Below are 21,358 nucleotides of genomic sequence, written 5' to 3'. Positions count from 1 at the left end.
TGGAGGAAGAGTACTTTGGTGCCTCTATATAAGAATAAGGGTGATATACAAGATTGCACAAACTATCGTGGTATAAAACTCGTGAGTCATACTATGAAACTTTGGGAGAGGGTGATTGAGTCTAGGTTGAGGAAGGTTGTCATGATATCGGAGAATCAATTTGGTTTTATGCCTGGAAGATCTATTATGGAAGCTATACATCTTCTTAAACAACTTATTGAGAGAAATAGAGAGAGGAACAAAGATTTGCATATGGTTTTTATTGATTTGGAGAAGGTTTATGATAGAGTACCTAGGGACGTTCTCTGGTGGACAATGATGAAGAAAGGTGTTTCTCTCAAGTACATTAATATAATTAAAGATATGTATGAAGGAGTAGTAACCAATGTCTGCACTTGTGGAGGGGTGACAACCAATTTTCCTATAACGGTTGGGTTACATCAAGGATCTTCTTTAAGCCCTTTCTTATTTGCTATAGTGATGGATGAGCTTACGAGATCAATTCAAGAAAATGTACCGTGGTGTATGTTGTTTGCTGATGATATTGTTTTGATTGATGAGTCTAGAGCTGGGGTTAATGCTAAGTTAGAATTATGGAGACAGACATTGGAAGCAAGAGGTTTTAAGTTGAGTAAGAGTAAGACAAAATACATGGAATGTCGATTTAGTAAGCAACGAAATAGAGATGGGAGTGTAGTGAAGCTTGGTGAGCAAGAAATACCGGTGGATGACTCTTTCAAATATTTGGGATCTATCATTCAAAAGTATGGAGAAATTGATGGAGATGTAAATCATAGGATAAAGGTTGGGTGGATGAAATGGAAGAGTGCAACTGGAGTGTTGTGCGATCGTAAAATGCCATTGCGGTTGAAGGAAAAGTTTTATAGGACGACTATTAGGCCCGCTTTACTATATAGTACGGAATGTTGGGCTGCCAAGAGACATCATATTCAAAAAATGAGTGTAGCTGAGATGCGTATGCTGAGATGGATGTGTGGAAATACAATAAAAGATAAGATTCGGAACGAGGAGATACGTAAGAAGGTAGGCGTTGCACCCATTGAAAATAAGATGAGAGAGAATCATTTACGGTGGTTTGGACATATTCCACGAAGGCCTAATGATGCTCCAGTTAGAAGGATGGAGAAATGGGAAAATATATTAGTTAAAAGAGGTCGGGGTAGGCCTAGGAAGACATGGATGGAGGTGATAGGAAAGGATATGAATGCTTTGAACCTCACAGAGGACATGGCATTGGATAGAAATGAATGGAGGAGAAGGATTCATGTGGAAGACCCAGAATGATTTTCTTTGTTGGTTCATATCGCCGACCCCAATTGTTTTGGGATGAAGGCGTAGTTGTTGTTTGTTTGTTGTATATATATATATATATATATATATTATTTCAACAGAAAAAGCTTTGCTTAGGCTTATCAGTTACATAACCATACCATTTAAGATGAGATTAGAACTTGCAATGTCCCAACACAAGGTAAAGTGCACTAAACCTACTAGTGACACAGTAGCATCAATCGTTACAAATTTGATACTGTGGAGAACGGGTTTGGCCTTTCATGACATATGGAAGGTCACTCTTTTACCACTACAAGATTTGCAAACAATAAGAGTAAAGAAAATTCAAATCATAATCCTTAAATATATTTAACACAATCGAAAAGATTCAAGATAATTCATTGTTGGAGATCTTTGAAGAGCTTGAATACTTGAAAGCTTTGAATCTTTGATGTACTTAAAAGGTATATGTGATTTTTCTTTTTTTACAAAGCACTAATTCATCTTCATTTTATATAGAGGATGAATTATGATAGTCGAAGAGCAGTTGGGAACGAAAAACACCTTTTACAATGGCTATATTAACGTTAAAATTTGCCTATTATGTTCAGGAGTCGAATCTTTTCCCCCCAATGATTGACTCTTCATTTAGAGGGTTGACTCTTTAAAACAAAGTATATTTATATGCTTCACAGGGAGCCGATTCTTCAATGCACAGCAACAAACTCTGCATTCAGTTGTCTAAGGGTCGACTCTTTCTTGATGGAGGGTCAACTCTTTATTGCTTGGAGATTTATATATACACTTCTTCAAGGATCAACTCTTTGGTTTAAGTGTCGACTCTTTTGTGGTATTATATGAGGTTTTGGCAGTTGATTTTGAACATATTCAAGGGTCAACTCTTGTTGCTCAAGGGTCAACACTTCTTCATTATGATCATATGATAATTGCATAAACTTTTTGGATTTTTAGGGAGATATTTATAATCGAAATATGATCTTTAAAAATATTTTAGATAATATTAAGTCTCTGCACTTGATATTAATTTATTAATTCTTGAAGAGTTTTGTAATCATCAAAATCAGTTTGGGAGCTCAACAACTTCTCACTGCCTCTTTGATGAAAAGAAAATAAAGTATATGCAGAGGTACCTTCATCTTTTTGGCCTCAAGAATGCCAATTTGCATCACATATTTGATTGGGTAAAAACACAATATATCGTCGTTGATTCTATATTCTATTTTATTTTGGTAAATTTTCTATCTCACCCACACCATGTCACATTGACTATGATACATGTCGATTCTACATCATCATCATTCAACACATCTTTTCGGCTATCATAGTTTGTTAGAACATATGCTTTTTGCATAATCATCCTTCACGTTCTCTATGATGAGAATGCAAGTCTCACGAACCACTCGTGTACTTTTGGTTTTCTATTCTACCTATATCATAAGATCTCACCACAGATGTTTTTATAAAAAAAATCACCGTCGATGATGTACCACTAATATTTTCACCATTGATGATTCTATTAAAAAAATCACCATGGATAAAGTGTCACTTATCTTCTCACCACCGATGCTTTTACCAAAAAAACTCGTTGTTGATGAAATGCCACTCATGTTTTTATAGGAAAAACTCACTATCGATGAAGTCCTATTCATGCTTTTGGGGTTTTCCACTGACATTGAAGCGTTGTCGATGAATCGTCGCTGAGAGAGATTTTTGCAAAGTCGAAATATCATCAAAATGTCACTGAAAGGATTGGAGACCACCGGTTTGGAACCAAAAAAACTCTAGGGCTGCAAAAACAGGGCATTTGCATGCAAATAAGGGTTTGAGAAACAAAATATTATTTATATATATGAATTTCACAAGAAAAATAAATTGACCAATACCATTACGATACTCCTTAAAAATTTTGCAATATAAGACTTTCTTAAGTTTTTAGTAATTTTGTAATACTTCATGCTATACTCCTTGAGAATTTTGCAAGGTAGATTTTTGCAATAATTTTTGAAATATCACAATATCAAATGTGATTTTGTTGATGAGTTTCGCAAGTCCATCAACTTTTAGCGTCGTGACCTGCAAAAATTGAAAATTCACAGTTGTGAATGGTGAAAGTGTTAAAAAAATTAAAAACTTGCCTCTACAAGAAAACACGTTGTTAGCGATGGACGGTAGCGACAGAATATTTCTGTCGCTAGTTAGTGACGGATTAACGAGCGAAAAACATCCGTCGCTATAATTCATGAAGCATACGAAACCAGCGACGGAATATAGTACGTCGCTATTTAGCGACGGATTTTGCGACATACTATTTTGTTGTTACGGCCGCCCGATTTACTGACGACTCTTGCAACAAACTCTACTCCGTCGCTAAGTAGCGACGACGTATATTCCGTCGCTGGTTTCGTAAATTTGATTTACGTGGGCTTAGCGACGGATTTAATCCGTCGCTAAGTTTCGAATAACCCTAATCCCAGACAGCTTTTCCTTTTCTTCTTTCGCTGCTCCCGCCGTTCGCCGCTCCCGTCGTTCGCCAGTCCCACTCCCGCCGTTTGCCGGTCCCACCGTCCGCAGGCCCCTCCGCCCAGAGAAAGGTAAAGGACCCCCCCCCCCCCCCCCCCGCATTTTTCAACAGGGGGTCGACTCCCTGCTGGAAAGGCAGGGGGTTAACCCCCTGCTGTTCCGGCCGGGGGTCGACCCCCCTGTCGGAAACGCAGGGGGTTAACCCCCTACCAGAAAACGGGGTCGACCCCCCTGCCGGAAAGGCAGGGGTTAACCCCCTGCGTTTTCGGCAGGGGACCCCTGCCGGAAAGGCAGGGGTTAACCCCCTGCGTTTTCGGCAGGGGACCCCTGCAGGGGGTTAACCCCCTGCCTTTCCGGCAGGGGGTCGACCCCGGCAGGGGGTTAACCACCTGCCTTCCGGCAGGGGGTTTAACCACCTGCCAGAACAGGCAGGGGGTTTAACCACCTACCAGAACAGGCAGGGGGTCAACCCTCTGCCTGCTCAGGCAGGGGGGCGACCCCCTGTTGTTCCTGCAGGGAGTCGACTCATTGGCGGAAAGGCTGGGGGTCGACCTCCTGCCCGAACGGGGTCAGTTAACTTCCTACGTTCCGTAAGGGGGTTAACCCCCTATGTTCCGTAAGGGGGTCGATCCCCTGCCGGAACAGCAGGGGAGTCAACCCCTTGCCAGAACAACTTTTTTTTTCGTGGTGACTTCATTTTAAAACAGTGTTTTTTTGTGCAGATTTTTCAATGGAACCAACTCGTGCTCAACCACCTGTGGTAAGTAAGTGTCAAAACAATGCAAATCGGGTAAATACCTGTGGCGAGTAAGTGATGCAAGTGTATCACATGTTATTTAATTTATTAGATGTAACACTTTATTGTTCACACACTCACTTAGTTGTTGATATTTAGGGTTGCTTTGTTGGAGTTCGGAGATCATGCTGAGTATAATTTTAATGTATGAATATTGAAGTGTTCTTATTTTTGGAGTACGGAGTCCATGCTAGGCATGGTAGTAGTTAGTGAGATATTGAAGTGTGTTTGCTGCAGGTACATGTTTGCCATTTGTTTGATATGAATGATTATGATGTATTGCAATGTTTGATGTAATTGTATCCATGCTTGCATGTAGTTACTTTCAATTTGATTATGACTTCCATGTGAAATTGTATAATGAAAGCATGTTTCAAATGATTGTATAATGTCATTAATAATTTGCACATGAAAATATTAAGTTATTAATGCATGCATCAAAATTTTTGTTATTGTATGACATCATATATTGCATGATAAATTTGATATGTTCTTCATCGTAGCATTCTGATTATTCTCTTTTAATTTGTTAGGCTATTATTCGTAACATCATAAGAAAATGACTGCAAACCGTGAATGAATGTACCGTAAGATAGTGGACAATGAGTTATCGCATGAATATATGGATGGTGTTGACAGTTCTATTGAATTTGCAATGGCAAGTGTCAGTACAGTGGATCCCACAGGTCAGATTAGGTGTCCCTACAAGATTTGTAAGAATAATCGATTTATAGAACCTCATAGCGTTAGACATCACCTATACAGAAAGGGTTTTGTGAGTGATTATCAGAACTGAATGTTTCATGGAGAAAAATTTAGAAACAATTTTGATGCACGGGTGAATATGGTGCACGATAATTCATATACGGATACGATATTTGATGTCGCAGGAACAGAACTGGGTTCTGCTATGAGTTCTAGTAATGTAAGAACTGTCGTAGATGAAGCTAGTAGATTTTATGATTTACTTAGAGATGTTGATGAGCCACTATGGAACGGTTGTGAGAGTCACACTATCTTGTCTGCAGTTCTTCAACTAATGAATTTGAAGTCCGAGTATAATTTGAGTCGATCATGTTTTGACCGTTTGTGCATAATTGTGAAGAGTATATTGCCCAAAGATGAGAAATTATCACAAAATTTTTATCGTGTGAAAGTTATGGTCAACGCTCTAGGTATGGGTTACAAAAAAATTGATGTTTGTCCAAATCATTGCATGTTGTATTTCAAGGAGCAAGAAAACAACATATCATGTCCGTCATGTGGTCATCCTCGGTTCAAGCCAAAGACAAAAGGCAATGGTAGCACGAGATCAAATGAAGTTTCATACAAGTCACTCTGCTACTTTCCTATCACTCCTAGATTGCAGCGATTGTATATGTCTTCAAGGACAACTAAACACATGAGATGGCATGCAAATAAAGTTCGACACGATGAAAAAAAGATCACACATCTTGTTGACGCTGAAGCTTGGAAGCACTTTGATAGTACTCATCAGAACTTCGCAATGAAAGTGCGAAATGTTAGACTCGGTCTATGTACAGATGGATTTAATCCATTTGGGAGTAGATCAACTCCATACTCATGCTGGCCAGTATTTGTAACTCCATACAACCTTCCATCAAGCTTGTGTATGAAACGTCTAAATCTTTTCTTGTCTCTGTTGATCCCTGGTCCGACCTCACCTGGCCAAAATCTTGATGTATATTTAAAGACATTGATTGATGAACTAAAAGTACTGTGGGATGACTGTGTTACCACGTATGATGCCCACAAAAAACAAAATTTCAACATGAAGGCCGATGTTTTATGGACAATCAGTGACTTTCCTGCATATGGTATGCTATCTGGTTGGAGCACACATGAGAGGTTGGCTTGTCCGTACTGCATGGAGGATTCCAAAGCTTTTAGATTGAGGCATGGAAGGAAGTCTTGCTGGTTTGAGTGCCATCGGCGATTTCTACCCAGCGACCATCCATTCCGACGACAAAAGAATGCGTTTAAAGCAGACACAACTGAAACAGAAGGTCCATCATCAAGATTGTCTGGCATAGAGATTCTAAGAAGATTGTGATACTTTCCAGATGTATTAACATATGCTTGCAATCCTACACCCTTCTGTGGATTTGGGAAGGATCACAATTGGACGAAGAAATCTATTTTTTGGGAACTACCGTATTGGCCGACCCTATTGATACAACATAATTTGGATGTGATGCATGTAGAGAAAAATGTGTTTGATAATGTGTTCAATACAATAATGAATGTTAAAGAAAAAATGAAGGATAATCCAAAGGCCCGTATGGATTTAAAATTAATATGTAAAAGACCAGAATTAGAACTCAAAGAGTATAATGGCAAAGTATTGAAACCAAAGGCAAAGTACGTGCTCGGACCTGATCAAATAAAACATGTATGCCAATGGTTGAGAGAACTGAGATTTTCAGATGGATATGTCTCTAACATTGCTTGGGCTGTGAAGATTGACGATGAACAGTTATATGGGTTGAAGAGCCATGATTGTCATATCTTTATGCAACGATTGATACCCCTAGCATTTCATGATATATTAGACAAACCTATATGGGGGGTATTGTCTGAGTTGAGCGGATTTTTCAGAACATTATGCGCATCGTAGGTCGTAGTATCAGATGTAAAGAATCTTGAGGACTCTGTCATCACCACCGTTTGTCTGCTTGAAAAGATATTTCCGCCAGCATTTTTCGATGTTATGGAACATTTGATCATACATCTGCCATATGAACTAAGGGTTGGTGGCCCTGTGCAATATCGATGGATGTACCCATTTGAAAGATATATGTTTTTTTATATTTGTCTCTTTAATGACAGATATTTAAAATTTAAAATGTATATTCTTGTCAGATGCATGTTCGACCTAAAAAAAGGTTCGTAATAAAGCAAGAGTAGAATGCTCTATTTGTGAGGCGTACACTTTAGAAGAGATTTCAAATTTCTCATCTATGTACTTCGAACCTCATATTCCAACACGTTACACATGCCCGCCCTGTAACGATGATGGAGAACAAGTAACTGTAGCTGACAAGCTGTCGATATTTCAACCACTTGAGCATGCATTTGGTAGTTGCCGATCAAGGCTATTGACAGATCGAGAGCAAGACACAACACACATCTATATTCTTTTTAATTGCTCAACGATCGACCCATACATCGAGTAAGTATATGTAGATGCAACACAATTATAAATCCTTTTATGTTCTATATGTAAATACATGACTCGATAATATAAGTATTTGTGGTTTGCAGGCAATTTGATCTGGAGTTGCAAAGAGAAGTTTCACATCTCACTGATGCAGAAGTACAAAAAGAACATTAAACTAAGTTTGTGGAGTGGTTGAAACAGTTGGTAAAGAAGCTAACATAAATTTTGTACTTATAAACAACACTAGATGCAACACAATCATTGTTTATGTCTGTGCGTAGGTCCATCATGGTGATGTTAAAGATCAAGGAATATGTGATTTAGAAAATGGTCCGACCAAAGTTGTGCAATGCTACAACGGGTACATCGTAAATGGTTATCGATTCCATACAAAAGATTACGGTATAAACAAATCAACGATAAATAGTGGCGTGTGTGACAAGGGTAGCAGCTACGGTGAAAATGAACATGATTACTACAGTGTTATAGAGGAAATAATGGAGTTGACTTACTTAGGCATAAATAACAGGGTAACTTTATTCAAGTGTCATTGGTTTGATCCAACTGCAACAAGACTCGACAAAGCTTCAGGCATTGTGGAGGTGAATCATAAATCCAGATTTGGAACATATGAACCATTCATATTAGCCTCGCAAGCTCAACAAGTTTATTATACTTCATATCCGAGTATAAAAAAGTCAGATAGAAATGAATGGTGGGCAGTTTGCAAGGTGAAGTCCAAACTATACCCTGAGTATGATCAGTTAGAGGAGGATGAGTTAGCTAAAGACAACGATTACTATCAATCAGATGATGTCTATGACTTCGTTTATGGTCACGATGTTGCGCATGATATGCATGTCATATCTCCATTGGCTGATGAAACATTCATAGAGGAATGTGATCCAAATGATGTACCAAGTGGATGGGCAAACAATAAAGAAGAAGAAGAAGAAAAAGAAGAAGAAGAAGAAGAAGAAGAAGAAGAAACTCAAACTAGTGACGATGAAGAATTCTCAAGCTAGTGAGCAAAATCTTGTACTACAAACCTCTATTTAAATGCATTGCGGTACTTGATGTGAATTATTTGAATTATTTGAATGTATTGTAATACTTGATGCGAATGAATGAGTTGTATTGCAACACTTGGTGTGAATGATTAAAATTTTTATTTGAATGTATTATAATACTTGGTTTTATTGATTCGAATGCATTGCAACACTTGATGTGAATGATTTGAATTATTTGAATGTATTATAATACTTGATGCGAATGAGTGACTTGTATTGCAACACTTGGTGTGAATGATTAAAAATTTTATTTGAATGTATTATAATACTTGATACGAATTATTTGAATGCATCGTAATACTTGATGTGAATGATTTGAATGTATTGTAATACTTGATACGAATGATTCGAATACATTGCAATACTTGATGTGAATGATTTGAATTATTCGAATGCATTGTAATACTTGATGCGAATGATTTGAATGCATTGCAATGCTTGACGTGAATGACTTGAATGCATTGCAGTACCTGATATGAATGATTTGAATTATTGTAATACTTGATGCGAATGACTTGAATATATTGTAATACTTAATGTGAATGATTTGAATATATTGTATGACATATGTTATTTGTTAGAATATGGTTCGTGGAGGTTACAATGGTCGCTCATCCAGTAGTAGCCATGACCAACCTTCATCTTCACGGGCTCCTGTGATAGGTATATCATTTAACTAATTGGATGTTTGATTAGTTCAAATGCGCATTCTGAGAATTTCTAACGTATTTTTTTACAGATGATGTTTCGCCTATACACGACCCACCTACACCAGTTGATCATACAAGTCAGGAGCCAACACAGGAAACATGGTCTTCTTAGTCTGTCACAAGAAGGCTCATTCGAATAATGTATATCGATAATCGACCGTAAGTATTTTGTTTTCAATTATTGCATATCTTATAAATATTTTATATTGATATTTACTGTGTAGCAATTCATGTGCAGCACGAGGTTTGAGCCACAAGAAGTAGTACGGGAGATTAGGAATTCACTTCTTCAACATCTATCAGAACCGGTTGCTCAATGGAAAGAATACCCAAAGGAGGTGTTAGGCAGATTGTGGTCCTCATTCACGATATACAGTTGTTCCTCATAGTTAATGTGTTTCATATTTAATTTTTTTAAGTAATGTCTACTAACTTTTTGAAAATATTTATAGGCTTCGAATCACTTCGCAACTACGGTGGAAGAAAATGATGTAAGGAAGGCGTGACAGAAGGTGGCTGTCAATCGATTTGCAGACATGCTGCATGCTATGAAGACTGCAGCAAAAAAAGCATCTGACATAGTAGATGATCCACTACAATGGAAGGGCCATGACCCTATTACTATCAGGAGAGATTACTGGGATGAAATGTGCGATAAGTGGGCGGGAGATGCATTTCGAAATCGCTCTGCGAAGGTTGCACAAAATCGAACGAAAATGCCCGAAGCCCATCTACATACAGGTGGATCTAAGACATTTGGGAGTCATTTAAAGAAAATGGTAACTCATCAATATATAATATTAATTTTATAAGTATTGTTGCAAACTTGTGTACTAAATCTTTTGTCCTTTAACTTCGCAGAAAGCAGAAAAAGGAGGCATTGTACCATATAAGGATATGTTTGTTGAAAGACATAAACGGAAGACCACGGGAGTCTTCGTATCAGAGAAGGCGAGAACGACAAAGATATGTATTTATTCTATTAATAATCATTGCAATATGCAAGTTATCATAATGTTATCATTAATTATTAATGCATTACTTTAAACATTATTTTATAGGAGGCATATGAGCAATATATGGTAGAGCGATATGGCGATGACGCTACTCATCATCCATTATTTGATCATGCAGCATAGGTGACTGCAGCAGGTGAACCCCAAAAAGGTCGCGTATTCGGGTTTGGGAGTAATCTGAACACTTCACCAGTTATTGTTTCTTCCAGTTACGACTCACAGGCTACTTTCGCCGACATAAGCTCCAAGCAGCAGCTTATTCTTTCCGGTGATGATGTACGCCAGATCATTAAGGACACAATGAATGACTACTTCCATGACACCGTCGCCCCCTTTCTCCGAGATGAGATCACCAATATTGTGCTGAATAGAGGATCTTCGATTGCAGGTCCCTCTCAGGTATAATCACATATTCAGTTTTTTGACTGCCTTAGCACACATATGAGTATGATAGAATCACATATATAACTTTTTGCCTGCCTTAGAGCACATATGAGCATGATAGAATCACATATAGAGTTTTTTTATTGCCTTAGAGCACATATGAGCATGCTATAATCACATATAGAGTTTTTTTATTGCCTTAGAGCACATATGAGCATGCTATAATCACATATAAAGTTTTTTGCCTGCCTTAGAGCACATATGAGTATGCTATAATCACATATAAAGTTTTTTGCCTGCCTTAGAGCACATATGAGCATGATAGAATCACATATAAAGTTTTTTTGACTGCCTTAGAACACATATGAGCATGCTATAATCACATATTCAATTTTTTGACTGCCTAAGAACACATATGAGCATGTTATAATCACATATTCAGTTTTTTGACTACCTTAAAACACATATGAGCATGCCAAAATCACATATAGAGTTTTTTTACTGCCTTAGAACATATATCATTCATGATAGAATCACATATAAATTTTTTTACTTTGCTTGCCTTAGAGCACATATGAGCATGCTATAATCACATATTCAATTTTTTGACTGCCTTAGCACACATGCGAGCATGATCGAATTACATATATAGTTTTTTGCCTGCCTTAAAGCACATCTGAGCATGGTAGAATCACATATAGAGTTTTTCTAGCTGCCTTAGAACACATGTGAGCATGCTATAATCACATATTCAATTTTTCGACTGCCTTAACACACATATGAGCATGATAGAATCACATATATAACTTTTTGTCTGCCTTAAAGCACATATGAGCATGATAGAATCACATATAGAGTTTTTTTATTGTTAGAACACACATGAGCACATGATAGAATCACATATAGTGTGTAATTTATTTCATTATATTTTGTTTATCAATACTGACTGTTCTTTTCTTGTGTAGGCTGCTAGCGATAATCAGCGTAGCGGAGCTGAAGAGACAGATAAAGGCAATGAACAAGAAGACACACAAAATCTTGGCGATGATTAGAGAACTGTGTTGAAGAAGTTCTATTTTTTTATGTTTCCTAATTGTAATTGTTGAATTGTAAATAATTCAACTTGTTAATTTTAAGGCGGAACGATTAATTGTTGTAGATTCCTTTTATATGGGATTTTTTAGTGTAGTTTGTTTTTTATTTACAGAAAATATAAATTGTACAGGAAATATAAATTCTACCGTTCTCGGTATTTAATTTTTAAATAATATTTTTTAATTTTTTTTTCGTGTTTGCGACGGATTAGCGACAGAAACATCCGTCGGTATGTATATAAATCTAGCAACGTCTTTGCGACGGACGTAAATCCGTCGCCAAGCCGAGGTCGCCGTTTAGTACCGACGGATTGGTGACAAAATACAACGCTCGTTAGTCCGTCGCAATTAGCGATGGACCTGGCGACAAATTTATTCCGTCGCCAGTTAGTGTCGAAAAATTCGCGACGTAAGCATACCGTCGCCTAGTCGTCGCTAATTCGTCGCTAAGCCGGTTAGCGACAGAATGTGGTCGTCGCTAATCCACTGCTTTGTTGTGGTGTGCAGAATTGCTCATTTGGTGGATTTAGTAATTTGTAAAGCATTTCAAAAAATGCATCAAATTTGTCATACAGTACGATCATTTTTTGAATAAAAAAGTTGCCAATATATATATATATATATATATATATATATATATATATATATAACTAAAGCAATAAAGTATGCAAATTCCCTTAATGCAAATTCTTGAACTATAATTCTAAATTGCTATAACAATAACTATTAATTAAACATTCAAACATAGTATAATCAATGGCAAATTTTAAAAGAAAAACTAATAATGACATAGATGGCACTCACTTTTGGCACCATTTCATGTTTTTGGCCAAAACTAGAGAAATACGTCAAATATGGCCAATTCACTACTCAAAATATAACAAATATGGCTACTTGATTTTTTTTCTTGACAGTTTGACCCTTTCGTGCATAAAAAATTAAACGCCTAGGTCAAACCACTTGTGGTTCTTATTATCGCCTGAAAAGTTATGCCTTTTGTTGCATAATCAAGAACTTCTCGCCTGAGAGTTTTGTCCCATAACCAAGACATTGTCGCTCTAAAAAATTCAGGCACCATGTAAGTTGTCACCTGGAAAAATCGAGCACCATATAAGTTGTCGACTGGAAAAATCATGTGCCATCTAAGGGTCTTCTAAAAAAAACCACGCGCCATGACTTGGAGGCGGCAAAAGGGCAAAACTATCAAGTAAACAGTAAAATTGTCATGTTTGTTATATTTTCTAGTTTGGGGTCATTTATGGTATTTGTAATAAAAATTAGTGCCATCTATAGGGATGGCAGTGGACCGGGGGAAAGCGGGGCCCCGCCCCACCTCGCCCCATTTGGAAGGGTATGAAATGGGGATGGAGGCAGGGATGAAGGTTAAAATCCATCCCGGTTCGGGGATGGAGGCGGGGATGGACGTACCCTTTTCCCCGCCCTGCCCCATCCCCGCCACGATCCCCGCCCCACCCCGTCCCTGCCACTTTTCCCTGCCTCATCCCCGTTTGAACCGGGGATGCATGGAGGACATGAAACAGGGATGAAGGCGGGGGTGGAGGTTAAAATCCATCCCCGCCGGGGATGGAGGCGGGGATGGAGGTTCTAATCTTGAGGCGGGGCGGGGGTGGAGACCTTCCCCCACCCCACTGCCATCCCTAGCCATCTATGTATCTGTTTGAAAGAAAAAACAATCAAGGTAACAAAAAGAAAGATAAAGGTAGGAACATAGCATTGACAGCATCCGTTAATTCTCACAATGTGTTGTGTTCATGTCCAGTAGGGGTGCAAACGGGTCAAATTTGGGTTGGATCTTGCCAGATCTGGATCCAAATCTACAATCTGCCTCAAATTACGTTGTGGTACTGCCTTTACCTATTTCATCTAGGGTTGGTAGAACGTTATCTTGGCTCCAATCACAAATGAAGACCTATATCAAAGGATGTTGACAACCCATTCAGAAAACGATCGGATGCAAATCACCATCATCATTTGTTCCATAGATCACGGGGTTAATTTTCATAGGCACTTTTTATCCATTCATCATTTCTTTCTCACAGGAATAAATAAATTAATCCCAACGATAAACAATGCCATAATAAAAATATCTATAGCCAACAACATAATATCGTCGCTCTTATCCCGTCGATAATATGAATAGAAACTCGCAAAAGATTGATCTTTGATCCAAATCCAATATATTTATTGGGTAGGAATTGTTTTTCTTAGACTCTTATATGTACCAAGAATTTTTCAATATCTTCTCACAAAACGAAAATTTTCAATTTATTCTGATATTTTTACTTGCTAGAAAAACCCAAGAATAAAATATATCTGTGACTATGCTTCGTAAAATATTTGTAATATCATAAATAAACATTTTTCTTTCTGATAGGCAAGCTGGGGTTAGTCAGACCCCCACCAGTTATACACAACGTACTAGTGGGATTTGATCTTGTAACGTCCCAACACAAGGTGACGTACACTAACAGCTCCTACCAAACAATCGGAGCTCCCGATGGCACTTTCATGGCTAAACTTCTTATTTAGCTAAGAACGTCAAAGACGGATCATGGACAACATTGATTGTTCTTGAGCACAAGTGGAGGATCATGTGTAGGGTTGTAAATGGCTCGGGTATCAGACCCATGAGGTTGCACCCCAAATCCACTCAAATAACAAGCATTGGATTCAGGTTTGGTTTGGGTTAGATTGGGTCGAGAAAATTAAATTCCAAATCTGATTCACATAATTTAGTGGATCTTAAAATATATGAGAAAACACTTGGATCAGCTGGATAGGGCCGGATATCCAGCAAAAATGGTAGCCCATGCATGCAATCCCGAAATCCCGATCCACATGTTACTTGGGTATGGTTTGGATCAGTCCCAGTAACATTTGGCTTGGAAATTTGTATACCCATACCTGGATATCTTGGTTCGGGGTTGGGTCAAGTACCCAAGACAAACCCGATCCACTAAAGCCCTCATCAGTCCCAAATGGATGTTGATGGCGGAGAGTTTCCATCTCAAGATGGGTGGTTCATCATCATCATTTATCAGAGAGCATAGCGCACCAGTTTCAGAATAAAAGTAAAAAAAAAAAAATGATAAGAGTTTTTCATATTGGTGCCCTTGTTAGGTTATTACTATTACTTTGAATGAGATATGAACATCATAATGTGCAATCCTTCATGAATTCCAATATTTTCTCTAGTTCTTTATTATCTTTCAACTTAATTACTCATATCTTTTGCTTTATAATATTTTTTACCATTGTTTTCGGTATTCTGCACAAAAGCTAGCTCTTTTTTTTTTGTTTTTTGCAATTTCACTAATAAACTTTCTTTTTAAAGACCAAGTCCCCCCTGCCCTACTGGGAAGTACACCCAGCTTCGACCTCACGGCAAGGGATGCCGCACACATGGGTTTCGAACTTGTGACATCCCATCAACAGCCAAAACAAGAAAATTATCTCATGGATTATTTGACATATATACTTGAGCATATATGCTGGATAATGATCGATTGTTCATGTAAGTTTTCAGATGAACTCATCTTGTAACCAAAATGGGTAAATACCAGGATAAGATCTTGCATAAGCCATGGTTGCATACAATACCAAAACAACAATTCATGAATATGATGAAGGCTATAGTTCAAATGTCTATAGATTTAATCAAAAGTTATGCAATGCCATCTAAAATACCTAACAAGATAACGCTCGATTCTTCATGTAAAAATGCTTATAACCAACATCCGGCCAAGAATATATATACTAGAAAATAAAGTATGAAACTGGTTGATTGAATTTAATTTTTGATGCATATAGACCAAATAAAAAAAACAAAAAAATGGTATTCATGTTGCATGAATTGACAAGTGGCCTGTTGGTGACATAAAGTAAATAATAACCCAGCTTTATTACATGAAGAAACCGGCACCAGGACAGGAGACTTGCCACGTTAGAGGCTAATACTTTGGCCTTGCAAGAAGGGATGCACACCCTGGGTATCGAACTCTTGATGTCCTTTAACTTAAACCCCGTAAGCTGACCCACCTATCTAGGTGCACAAAGCCCTCGTGGCCAATACGAAAAAATCGATTATTCCTAATTAATTATTATTTGAGAATCATCACAATATAGACCTTCCCTCCCACCAAATATTACAGCAGATCAGTTTGTTTTCCAAGATGTCACTTAATGCACAACTAACAAAATTCTAATAGCGTCTTTGAGAACTAATTGAGAATGTTTTTCTCAACAATATATATATTCTGTTTTCTTTCAGAATCTAGAAGTTGGCAAAGATCTGCATTTGACTTAAAATGCTATCAAAGTTGTCTGTTGGCTTCTCAATTGGATGTGTGTGGATCCCCTCATAAGTTGTAACTACAATCCCTTCATCCTTTGACAAGCGCTGAACTTGTTTCTTGACATTACATGACTGATGGGTGCAACGGTAATAGCTTCTGCAAGTAGAAAGAAAGCCACTTTGGGATCATTGATAAAAAATAATTCAGCATTGGATAACAAGAGAATAGAAAATTAAGGTGTTCTTGTTTCTATATGGTTGATGCTAGTATTTCATAAAAGCAATTGGTTAGCATCTTCTTGATGCATGTTTCCTAACTGCTCCAGCTATAACAATCAAGTAGAAACTTAAACACGCATATATGTAGGCACGATAGCTACAGTAGTCTTTGCATAGTGAATATCAGGCAGCACACACACAGAGAGAGAGAGAGAGAGAGAGACGAATAAAAGATATCAACATTACGACAGGTTTAACAGCCGTTGAAACCGACAAACAAGACAAAGAACACATAAGCCAAAAAATAGACACAAAATACAGATAAAATCCGAGGCGATCAGTCCGGATCCGGGGGAGGCCTTAGCGGCAAGTGGCGTTGAAGATCCGGAAGGCATATGCGTAACGATGCGTATACATCTGCCAAAATATAATTTACTAACTTGTTGAAATTAACCGGGGTCTGCCTGAAAATAGCATTGTTGCGAGACATCCAAACGGCCCACCAGGAAGAGAGCAACGAAGTTCTCCAAATGATCCACCAACTTTTACATCTACGAACTGGCTGGGGTCCCCACAAGAGGTCTACAGCGAAAGACTCCTGACGCACGGACACGACCGGTTTATTCTAGGTAACCTTAAAGATATGACATTCCCAGAATAGGTGCAACGCAGATTCCTCGGCCCTCTCACAGAGAACACATTTACTCACAATACAGAGAGAGAGAGACTAATACTGCTGTATTGTTCTCCCCAATTTTTTTTCATGCAAGAATCAAGATCAACTCTAGGATGTCCATTTCTATCTAAAGATGTGTATTACCTAATCCTATGACTTATACTTGACACCAAAGTTCTATGGCATGTATTTGATGCCTAATAACACTGTAACCATATAATTATTTTTCAATTCCAATATGTATCGGACTGTTTATTCCAAATATTGTAACATCTGAAAGAATTGTTGTCATTCAATTCCAAGCAGTGCAATGATTCAAACTCATTAATCCTCTCTTTGAGTACTTAACATGAATCTTTGAGTACCCAAATCATTTTCAGCCGAATGATTAATAATATTCAGCCACAAGCTAGTCTTTTCCATATGCAAAAGAAATACCCAAATACTTCATATACAAAATAGAGACACGGCCCTTATTTTACAAATTTCAATCATTTCCCCAAAATACAGAACATCTTCCCAATATTTGGTACCCATTTCTCCTTCAGTGTTAGGAAAGGAGAATATTTTCCATGGGATGAAAGCTAGACTTGCACCAAGAACATGGTGTCTATTGCCACCAACATCTAATGTATCACTCAATTCGGTGATGCATCAAAATCATTAGAACATGTATAGAAAGGACATGGAAATAACATCTCGTCACATAATCAAAATCATCCAAAACCAATGTCATCAGTTCAAGAGAAACAAACATAACCATCATTAACCAAGAACACACAAAGTGCAATTGCACCACCCACCATTCTTTTCCATACCTATCAAAAAAGCTAAACCCCAATAGATCTTCACCCAACTACACATGACCTACACCACCACATACCAAAAAAGAAGAGATACAAAAGGATACAGAAAACCAAAAAAGTAAGATCATGATAATGATATTAGTGGGATCAGATGATGGTGGGGTTGGTCTTCAAGATTATGATCAACACATATTTTTTGCCTTGAGAAATTTACAATATATATAAAAAATTATACCTTGGATACTTGTTGTTCTTCACTGCCTTCTGCCCATACTTCCTCCATCTATAACCATCATCAAGTATGTCCACTTGGCTTCTTGTCTGAAAGGCACACCTTGGTCTCTTCACCTTTTTCTCACCCTTTTTCTTCCCAGGCTTCACATCAGTGTCCTCTGACACAGATTCATTGATGGGTTCACCCTGTGAAGTCCTGTGATCCAAATACTGATTGGGTGCCTCTGGATTTAACCCCAAAAACCCACCTGAATTCGGGTGATCTGTTGTGAAATTATGAGAACTGCTCAACATGTGTGAGAAAGAAGGTGGTCGTGGTTGGGGGGCAGAAGATGAAGAAGAAGGGATTGAGAAAAACATGTGGTTGTGATCAGATGAAGGGAAGCAATACTCCTCCATGAGATTTAGATCTAGAGAGCGAGAGAGAGATCAGAGGAGAATGGAAGTCCAGTGGGGGAGAAGAGAAAATGGGCACCAATTAAATAACAGATATAAATGAAAGAAAGGTCTGACTTGGGGCGGCTGCGATGTGTCAATGTTCTACGGCAACGGTCCAATTTTCTCTACAAGAACGACCGTAGCATAACGAGTAGCGTAAACGGCACGTAAAGTTTATGAGGTGCTGATTAAGCTTTAGATTTGCTGTAATGCTCTTGGATTTGGAAGAAATTTACAAAAGTGTCCTCCAAGAAATTGTTTTCTTGAAAGGAGATTGGTCATAAAGGTTTTGGTTGTGGAAGTATGGACCAAAATAGGTTCTTGAATCTCCTCTCTCTCAAAAAAAAAAAAGTTATTGAATCAGAGAAGGCTTGAGGAAAAGATTTAGTGAGAGAAAGTTTGAGGGTGTAAACATGCGGTTTGGAAAGAGGACGATCTAGGGCTTGTTGGGGATCATGAACTTTATCATGGTTTGGTGAATGCCAAGCACGATTATTCTAAAATTAGTGCTCAATAATGGATGGTGGTGGTGACCAACATGGATGGTGGTGGTGCAAGCTTGCAGCTGTTGCAAGGGAGATATAAGGCAATGTCACGAATCTCATTGACAGGAAAAATGTGGTGAGGGATAATCTCTATATTTTTTGAAAATTTTGGTTCTCTTATGAAAACATCTACATAAATAAATAAATGCATGTATGCATCATAGTCACATATTCAGCTATATTTTCAAAATATTGTGATATTATTATTGTAAATTCACAAAACAATACTATAGGTAAAATATCATCATATTATCACAAGAATATTGCTATATTCTGGTGATATTATCACAATATTATTGTTATATTCTTGAGATATTATCACAATATTATCAATTAGTTTTATCATTTTTTTTACATTTAAAACATATTTTTTATATTTTATATTTTGTACTTATTTTTTACTATTTATGTATTTTTTGTCTAAACATGATATTTTCTTACTTATTTTTGTTATTTTATATATTTTTTAAGTCCCAAGATTTTATTAAGATTTATCATCAAACCTATAAATCATGAGAAATGGCTAAGTTGATACCGATATTTGTGACTATGGTATGTAGGGTTGGAATATATGTAAACTAGTATGCATTGAGATTTTCATATTTTTTATTTTATTTTTTCTAAAATTTTACTATACGAATGCAACCTAGGTGCTTGATTTTATATAAATAGACTCTTAGATCATCTAATTACGATGTATAAGAAGGATCTTTTAAGGCTTAAAAATCAATGCCTCGGAAATATTCAAGCATACAAAATCACATTTCTTGATCAGATTACAATGATTAAATAGTCTTTTCCAAGCAAATGGACCACTCCAAATGCATTTGCAGGGTTAGATTTGTAAAAAAAACCTATGAAAATCTCAATTCATACTAGTTTATATGTTTTTCTAGTTTACATATTCCAGTTTTCTATAGTATGTATATATTTATGAAACACATGGGAAACTGAAATATGTAAACCAGCAAAATATGCAAACTAGTATGAATCAAGATTTTCATAGGATTTTTTGCAAATCTAAACCTGCAGATGCATTCATCATGAGCCATTTGCTTGAAATTGACTATTGGATCATCATAATCAGATCAAGAAATGTGATTCTATATACTTGAATATTTGTGAAAATTCTGAGTTGTTGATTTTCATGCCTTAAAAAATCTTTCTTATACATCATAATCGGATAATCTAAGAGTATGTTTCTATAATACCAAGCATCTAGATCACATCCATATGGTAAAAATAAAAAAAAACTTATGAAAATCTCGGTGCATACCAGTTTACATATTTTGTTGGTTTACGTATTCCAGTTACCCTGAAACACAATATACTGCAAAAAAAAAATTGAAAGAAAAAATACTTTGAATTTCTACATAGTAGCAAATTTACAACATACAATGGCGATAAAGAAAATATTGCAATTTTTTTATGACGTTCATATCCGGATAAAGAGCATCGTTTTCAAGCTGGATAGTGTAAATATTCTGTTTACATTTGGTATTCCATAAGTCTTTGAAAATATAATGATGAAGTCGTGATATTTGTGGCATAGATTTTAGGGTTTGTTTTGGAAATAGTGGAGCCTAGACCAAGTTCTTGAACTCATGCAATCTTAAAAGTTTGAGAATGATCAAGTGAATGGAATTTGTTCATGTTTTCTGATGCCAAATAATGCAGGAAGATGGTCGTCTCTGCATAAATTGCAATCTTTGTTCACTTCAATTCTTGAAGTGCTGTTAGTGCCCTAGTGGTTGTCCTTTTCACTTGCTACACCACTAAGCGTGCTTTTACAAATGTTTTGAGTTCATGAACTAGGTCATGTTAATGCACAAAGTCAGGTCAATATGCAAGTCGCAAAAAAGGAGAACCACTGATAATATATTGTGAAATAATCATTGAAAATGACATAAAATTTCATCTGTTACTGTATATTTTAGTTTCCCATTAAGAATAGATATGAAAGTACATGAAATGAGAGTCAATTGGAGTAAGCATATGATATAGACATTTTAGAATGACCCATGCACTTCCAAGAACACA

At 37.1% G+C, this 21,358-nt stretch overlaps 1 long non-coding RNA gene across 1 annotated transcript; it reads right to left on the bottom strand.

The window, feature by feature from the left end:
- Positions 1-16,251: 16,251 nt before the first annotated feature.
- Positions 16,252-18,805, bottom strand: LOC149851411 (uncharacterized). Its single transcript, XR_016433406.1, has 2 exons — positions 18,337-18,805; positions 16,252-16,557 (listed from the first exon to the last, which is right to left on the bottom strand). It is a non-coding gene; the product is annotated as an uncharacterized LOC149851411 (long non-coding RNA).
- Between the last annotated feature and the right edge of the window lie 2,553 nt (positions 18,806-21,358).

This window comes from Nuphar pumila, chromosome 1, assembly GCF_984573655.1.
Source record: "Nuphar pumila chromosome 1, dmNupPumi1.hap1.1, whole genome shotgun sequence".
Classification (NCBI taxonomy): Eukaryota; Viridiplantae; Streptophyta; class Magnoliopsida; order Nymphaeales; family Nymphaeaceae; genus Nuphar; species Nuphar pumila.
Note: the sequence above shows the minus strand (reverse complement) of the source record. Positions and strands in the feature narration are given on the sequence as shown.